Source organism: Colobus angolensis, unplaced genomic scaffold (assembly GCF_000951035.1).
Source record: "Colobus angolensis palliatus isolate OR3802 unplaced genomic scaffold, Cang.pa_1.0 Scaffold163, whole genome shotgun sequence".
Taxonomy (NCBI): Eukaryota; Metazoa; Chordata; class Mammalia; order Primates; family Cercopithecidae; genus Colobus; species Colobus angolensis.
The window spans coordinates 5,301,706-5,310,063 of NW_012114744.1; the positions used below are offsets into that span (position 1 = coordinate 5,301,706).

General features: G+C 34.9%; 1 pseudogene across 1 annotated transcript; it reads right to left on the reverse strand.

Moving 5' to 3' along the window:
• Positions 1-5,376: 5,376 nt before the first annotated feature.
• LOC105508556 lies at positions 5,377-6,730 on the reverse strand (annotated as a pseudogene). The gene has a single exon (XR_001001292.1). The product of XR_001001292.1 is annotated as an exocyst complex component 2 pseudogene (transcript).
• Positions 6,731-8,358: the final 1,628 nt, after the last annotated feature.

Genomic DNA, 8,358 nt, shown 5'->3' on the forward strand with positions numbered 1-8,358 from the left:
TTGGCTTCACCATAATTATGGTCTGCTGGTTTTTATGGCTACTATAGGGCTAGACAGGGTGATATGGGAATAGAACAAATTGAAGCATGGTGAAGCTGCCTGTTCTTAGCAAGACTCAGCCGTTTTTTGTGTGTGTGTTTTAATAAACACTCCCTGAATGGCTGCAAACCTTTGACAAATTTTCTGGAGTTCTGAATAAGTTAATTCTAATATTTTATTTTGTCAGTTTTAGTATTGCTTTTGTAAAATAATTTCCAGAAGTCCTTACTCTACCATTTACGCTAACGATTCATGAAAATTATTTTTTTAGTTGCTTTACTTCCCCCCTTTTATTTTATTTATTCATGTGATTGACCTTTATGTCTTTTTTTAAAAAAATAATTTAAGTTGTTAAGTTTTTTTTCAGATAAAGTTTTTCTTTTAAAAAAATTTTGTGTTCCTGGTGGCAAGAATCAAGACTGACAAAAAACTTCAGCCAATAATGTATTTCAAAGGGAATAAACATGAACTAGGAAGACAGTCAAAATTTCACAGCTCTAAGAAAACCTTTGTATGTCAGCTTATGATAATCACCCTTACAAGGTAGTATGCCTTGATAGATGTTTAGTAGGTCTACCTGACATTTATGCAAATGTAATGAAAGCAAGTGTTAGTATTTTACTTTTATCTATTTCTGTTTAGATAAAATGATCAGACTGGATAATTATAGATATAAACACTGTATTAAGCATGTTTGTGAATACATGTACACCAGGCATGGAAGCCAGGGGAAAAGAGACTTTGATAAATATGCCTTTTTAGAATTTTATGAATAAAGACTAGATTTGTTTGTACAGTCTTAAAAAGAAAAAGCCAGCTTTCTGAGAAAAGAGTAAAATGACAAAATTACCATATATTTAATATTCTGTATATTTTAATACTTCAGCCAATGTCTGTTTCCTAATTCCCTAATAAATATTTTACTCCCTTCCCACAAATAGGCTATAAATTTGAGTAGAGTTAAAGACTATGGGCATATTAAATTATAGTCATGAGCACACTGACAACAGCAATTATATGTAACATAGCTTATGAATTAGTTTGTCTAGGATAGGTCTTGTTCCTAGTCTGCACTTGACATCTTCAGTTGGTTCATAATTTTATCACCCTTCATGTTCACAAACACATACAATTTGCTTTTCATCGGAGAACAGTGTTACATAGTTTCTAATGTAAATATAGAGAAAAAATTACCCACACTCCTTTGATATCTAATATCTGCTCACCTCTGCAGTCTCCTCTTATGTCACTCTGAACTTATTCACCCTAGTCATCGGCAACTTTTGTTAGCTTTATGTAAATGCTCTCTGATATCAGCTTTTTTCTCTGTAAGAAAGACCATTCCATCTATGCACTGTCCAGTGTCTACTCATCTATCAGATTATTTGAAATATTATTTCCTCTTCACTGCCCAGTTATCACTCAGTCTAAATTATCAGTTTCATTTTAAATATTCTCATAATCTCTGCTCTTTCCTTTTTAAAACACTTTATTTTTAATCCCTGTTATCAATAAATTTGGCAATCCTGATATTCCCACCATAAACAAGCCTTTTACTTCATTCCATTGTTAAAACAATGTCAGTTACTTAGGGTACCAGTCGTAGAACAGAAATACATTTACTGACAAGCAGTTAGGCATATAATTTTTCTACATTACATTGGTATAAACATCACAACTATCTATCTATCTATCTATCTATCTATCTATCTATCTATCTATCTATCTATCTATAATCTATCTCTCTATCTGCATCTAGATATCTATACATATATACACACATTTATGGTATTACATATATTTATTTCACACATACCTATATATATTATTATTTTCTTTTTCTTTCTCCAGAACTAGCAGTTTATCCATTGAGCTAATGATTAACAGTATGTAATCTAAATTTTAATACAAATTGGTAATCACATTTTAAAGCGTGAAGGTTTTTTTTTATTTGCTCAGAAGAAACACTTAAGCAAATGATATCTGTCAACAAACAACTGTTGGCATGTAAATAAAGCTTTAAAATTATATGGATAAAACAATAATCATGATAGCATTTAAAATCACACTTTAGCATCTGAGGGTAAGGTTTAAAATTTCTGCAACGTTTAAAACCATATCTTCTTTAACAAAAGCTGTTCCTCCTCCTTCTTAGTCACATTTATCTGATCAAGGAAAACAAGTGATTTTAAAGTAATATATTGTGCTTTTAGAGATACTATGTAAAGAAAAATGTCATTTGAAACTTTATAAGATTTAGTATAATAGATATGCTACATCCTATAACAATTAATAGACATATTCACATTCAAAGTTAAACTAGAGTTTAATAAAACTACTGTTTACATTAAAGTAGATCAAATAGTCTCAAGTTGGTGGTGTGGGGATCTCAAGAACATTTCAGTTGTTTGAAATTGTCTTTTATTTTTCAGTGAACAAAACACAGAAATGACAATGTGATTAGGCCACTGGTTTTAAAGCTAGTGAAATGTATGCATACATATTTTTATAAAATTTCTCAGCTTTAATTCTTAATATGGTAAATATTGACAGATGTCAACCCTATCAACAAAAGCCCTTTTTGCTCCACAATAATTTATTTACAGAGTAAAGTGACTTGGAGACTAAAAAGTTTGAAAACTAAAAATTTGTTTAAAATACTGTATATGTGTAAGTTCATATTTGTATTAAGTGAAAGATACATGTAAGGTTGTTTCCTTAAAATTGACTTGCTTTTTAACTTCAATTTTACTTGGAACAATAAAAATATTTCAATTATAATTAGTGATGACAAAAGTTGTTAAATATCTTGGTCTTCCTCAAGAAGAGAAGGAAATCAATTAGAAAATTTCATACATAAAGAAATATTCATTCTTATTTTGCAGAAAAAAAATTCTAACAACAAATAGGTAAATTACATAATAAGCCCTGGAAGTATATGCTTAGGTATGTATATATTTTTAAATGGTGAAATTAATGAATTGTAAAGAAAAATAAGTTTATCATAATTTCAATAATTATGTATAAAATGGCTCAGATGTAATTGTGTATGTCATTCATTAGAGATCCAGTATTTTTGTAAAAGCTATACTAAATTAAAATGGAATACCCAGTGGATATCATTTAAAAAGCAACTGAAGTTTTATTCTAAACAGTAGTAATTGATCCTACAGCGAGATTTATTCTGTAATCATGGAAGTCAATGGCATTTACAACTAGAATAAATTAAGGTAAATGAAGAGGAAAATTGTATTCTGTGTAACATTTAGTTCATTATAGGCTTAAACAACTATGTCAATCCATGTTCATCAATAGAAGTCATGGTGCTTGCAGACATAATTGAATGAAAATATTATCTCCAAGAAACAGCCAATGTTACACAAGCATGGAAATCATTATTGTTTTAACTGCTCTTCTTTTCAAGTTCTTACTAAAACGGATCAAAAATGCGAGCAATTGGTAAAGCTTTTGCATACTCTCTCTTTTGAATTTTAATATAAAGAGAGAAATTAAAATAGTGCTTTGGAGCTACAGGGGAACTTGTTCCCTTAAGATTGTTGTTTTCTTTTTAGAAATTATATTATGCTTATTTCTACTAGTGGGATTAATTAGAATCTCCATGTTTAATTCAAGAGCTTGAACATATATTCTCGAAGAAACTATACAATTGAGATTTATGGATTCTAATTCTGCATGCAAGAGTATTATTTACTAATAGGTGAACATTATGTTTACCAGGAGTTAATAACAGTAACAGTACTAGCAGAAATAGTCAATTATCTGAAAGATCTCCCATGAATGAAGCAGAATTCCACTCCCATCTACTTTATGAGAATGAGAGAATCTCTTCTTTAAGACAAAGCATGATGAGATAATAAGCACTGAGCTGGGCATTACTCCATCATTAAATTATGATTGTATATATATATATTCATATATATGTGTATATATGTGACATATATATATTCTGTCTTTTTTTTTCAAGTAAATTACAACTTACATTAAAGGCAGATTCTTTATTGGCTGAATGTGCTGCACTAGATATTTAAAATAACACAAACATTCATGGTTGCAGTTTTTAAATTTAGCTCATAGTTGAGTTAGATACAACAGTTAACATACTTAGGAAGGACAATATTCTGTGTATTTCTTAACAGCTTTATCAAGCACATTTGTAAAAGATTAAACTTTCATTTCCAGTTACTATGATTTCCCCCATACATCAAATGAACCAACACATATTTATTTTAAATAATGGAAACTGTACATGGCTACACTGTGCTCTAAAAATACTTGCATTGATGAGGACATTAATTTTAGCTTTTAAAAAAGGAGACTTTAAAATAACCTTAGAAAATTTTGAAAACCTTGACAAGCCGACTACAAATAGAGAATTCCTCAGTTTTCAGATGCAACGGTATGATGGAGTTGGGCGGGCAGCTGATTTGTGAGAAAAGTCACAGTGACCTGAACCTATTCCAGTAAAGCCAGTTAGCAGTGAATGTGGGGCAAGTGCACGCGGCTGGTATACAGCTCCCACTGCCTGGTGACCACGGAGCATCCTGAAGTTTCAGAGAAGAGACTGTGTGAGAGCAGCATTCTTCCAGCTACTGAGCGAGATCCTTCACCGGGTAAGAGGTGGCAGAGAGACTATGCAGCCATAAAGAAGGATGAGTTTGCGTCCTTTGTAGGGACATGGATGCAGCTGGAAACCATCATTCTTAGCAAAATATCACAAGAAGAGAAAACCAAACACCGCATGTTCTCACTCATAGGTGGGAACTGAACAATGAGATCACTTGGACTCGGGAAGGGGAACATCACACACTGGGCTTATCATGGGGAGGGGGGAGGGGGGAGGGATTGCATTGGGGAGTTATACCTGATATAAATGATGAATTGATGGGTGCTGACGAGTTGATGGGTGCAGCACACCAACATTGCACAAGTATACATATGTAACAAACCTGCACGTTATGCACATGTACCCTAGAACTTAAAGTATAATAAAAAAAAATAAAATAAAAAAATAAAAAAAAATAAAAAAGATTTCATACCAAAAAAAAAAAAAAAAAGGTGGCAGAGAGAAAGTAACCTGCTGAAGGAGGGGGCAACGGCGGGCAGGGACTTGGCCGTCCACGAGGAGCCTGGTCTTTCCTTTAGGGGACCCTGAAGTCTGCGGCTGCCCCTCCAACACCTGTGAGTGTAACACAGTGACCGGCACTCACACTGCATCGCAGATAACACACAGGGCCTCAGGGACTGCAACACGTGGATGTGAAGTGACGCACATCAAATTAAGAGTGAATGAGAATGATAAAAGCTAGTGCTTAGCCTTGTTATTTTCCTGGACTTACTTTATTTGGCAGGTATTTATGTTTTCATCACAGTTGAAGAAGCTGCTTGGAAACAGGTGAGCTGCAAGTGCATGCCACTCTTGAACTTGTTTAGGAGCTCTTCCAGTAACTTTTTATCTGCTCCACTGGAAAGCTGGGGCAGGGCTTCCAAGGCCTGCTTAAAACTTGACTTGCTTTCAGGTGTCAGGTAAACAGCCACAGTGTCCCTTAAAGCACAGATTTCAAGTCTTGCCTGTAGAGCTCCATTTTTGCTGAAGGCTGAAACACATTGCATCAGTCGACTGAACTCTTCAGAAACTGCTTCTATCACCTGGAACAGTACCTGAGGGACCAATTCTTTGGAAATAGTGAACACCTCTGCATGCACGGCAATTTTATTCACCAGCGCTTCTTTTAAATAGTTTCTGACACCTGTTGGAAGCAGGTAGTCTTTACAATCAAAATATCCTGCATAAATTCCAGGTTCTAAGTAGCTAACGATGGGATCTGCTTTCAACTCGATGTAATTTTCAAAGAGTCTTTGATCTAGTTCTTTCAATGAGGCCATGCTAAACTGTGCTATTTTTTCTATTCCCTGGAAGTTGTGCTTTTCAAAATGTTCTGCGATATTTAGGAAGGTGTGACGTTCTAGATAGCAGTAATTACTTAGGACTGTCAAAAGGCGCTGTTCAGAGGTCAAGCTGAAGTCTTCATGGATACTTCCAAACAAATCAGGGGAAGAAACATCAACAGAGAGCTGTGTAGTGTCTATATCTGCATCAGACTTGATGCTCAACTGTTCCAGACAGTGTGTAAAAACCTGCATTATATTAATGCTTAGGTGGCAAACCTCCTCCTGTGTTTTAGGTTGTTGAAAGACACTGCCCTCTCCTGGCTTACACTCCAGAACCCCCCTCAGTGACTGCAGAGAACACACGATGCACTGGTTCAAACTGACATGGTAGAGAAGTCAGTCTTTCATTATCAACAATCCAGTCTTCTTTTTCAGCTAATCTCTTTATTTCTTCCGCCGTGTGCTGCAATGTGACCATTACGCAACATACTCGGAGATCCAAAATGAGATCCTGGATGGTCTGTAACAGGTCGTTAGGAATTTCAAGGGCAGTCAACGATTCATGAGTAAATCTTACGGTCCGGATGGCCTGAGCGAGCCACTGTCCAGAGAGCTCGCACTTCACCTCCCAGCCTCCGTACTGCTTTGCTTCCCCATCCCGGATGCTGAGGGGCACATATATTCTGTCTTTACTAGGTGGCTTTGTACATCTGAGTGGTGAGTTAGTATTCAAAAGTATATTGGGAGTTTTCCTGCCTATCCACCCATATTCCCTCTTCATTTAAACAACATACTCCTTTCATTTTTTTCTTTTGATTTCTAGAGTTAAATCTGATTCTTTATTAGATGTGTTTGATCATCCTATATAGGCTCCCATTCCATGTGAATGCATTTAAGCATATCTGTTTCTGCACTGTATGTAATGAGTTTTCCTGGCAAAAGAGACCAGGCTGAGTAAGACTGAGAGTGGAAAAATAAGTGTTGTTTTTTCTAGGCCCTCTAAGCTGACAGAGCAGGGGCATGTATGTGTGTATAATAACCCATGTATAGAAACATATCTATAAATATTTCTGTATGTAAACATTTTTACCTATATTAATGTGAACATTCCATACTAGTTACTTCAGCTCTAATTCATTAAGGCATTGATAATTATAGCCTTTTCAATTTGCTCAAGTCTAACCTCCAATTCCAACAGTGAGAAACCTAATTCTCTCTAACTGGCATCTATTTCCATACTTGCTTTATTTCAGTAGGCATATATAGTGCTTTCGAAACTGCTCAGCTTTGCCCTTATGAAAAACAACTTTATCGTGAATGGGTGCTGTGGTTCATGCCTGTAATCCGAGCACTTTGGGAGGCCAAGGAGGGCGGATCATGAGGTCAGGAGATCGAGACCAACCTGGCCAACACGGTGAAACCCCATCTCTACTAAAAACACTAAAACAAACAAACAAACAAAAAATTAGCCCGACAGGGTGGAACGCACCTGTAGTCCCAGCTACTCAGGAGGCTGAGGTAGGAAATCACTTGAACCCGGCAGGAAGGGATTGCATTGATCCGAGATCTAGTCACTGCACTCCAGCCTGGGTGACACAGCAAGACTCTTTCTCAAAAAAACAAAAAAGAAAGAAAGAAAGAAGAGAAACTTTATCAAGTAGAATGCTATGTATAATTCTTTTTGCCTTTCATTTTACAATCACTATTCACTTTTAAGTTTTCTTAGATTAGCACCTTCTTCCACCATGGCATTTATACATTTGTAATACATTTAGAGCCTTTTTCATATTCCATATTCATCTTGAGATCTCCAGCTACACTAATGATATGTTAAATGTGAATACAGTAAGCTTTACTTTTGGGGGCTATAAAGTTTTAGATTTAATAAATGCTTAATGTCTTTTATTTACCATTAAGTATAATACAGAATAGTTTCACCAGCCTATGAAATCTATGCTTCACCTATTCAATGTTCCTTCAACCCCAAACCACTAGTCACTGACAATCACTGTTAATTTTACTATTTCTATGTTTTGCCTTTTCTATAATGTCCTGTCATTACAACCATAGTATGCAGTTTTTAGACTGGCTGCTTTCATTTAGCATCATGCATTCAAGATTCATTTATGCTTTTTAATGACTGATAGCACAGTATTTTTGGTTGAAAAATGATACATCATTGTATGGATTAACTGTGGTTTAGACTTTCCCTTATTGAAGGACATCTTTGTTGCTTCCAGTTTTTATTGTTTATGAATAATGCTGCTTTAAACGTTAACATGCAGACTTTTGCATGGATATAATTTTTAAATCAGTTGGGAAATTACCTAGGAGCATAATAACTAGATTGTATGGCAAGACTTGCTTAACTTTGTAAAAACTGCCCAAATGTTTTTCAAAGTGGTTGTA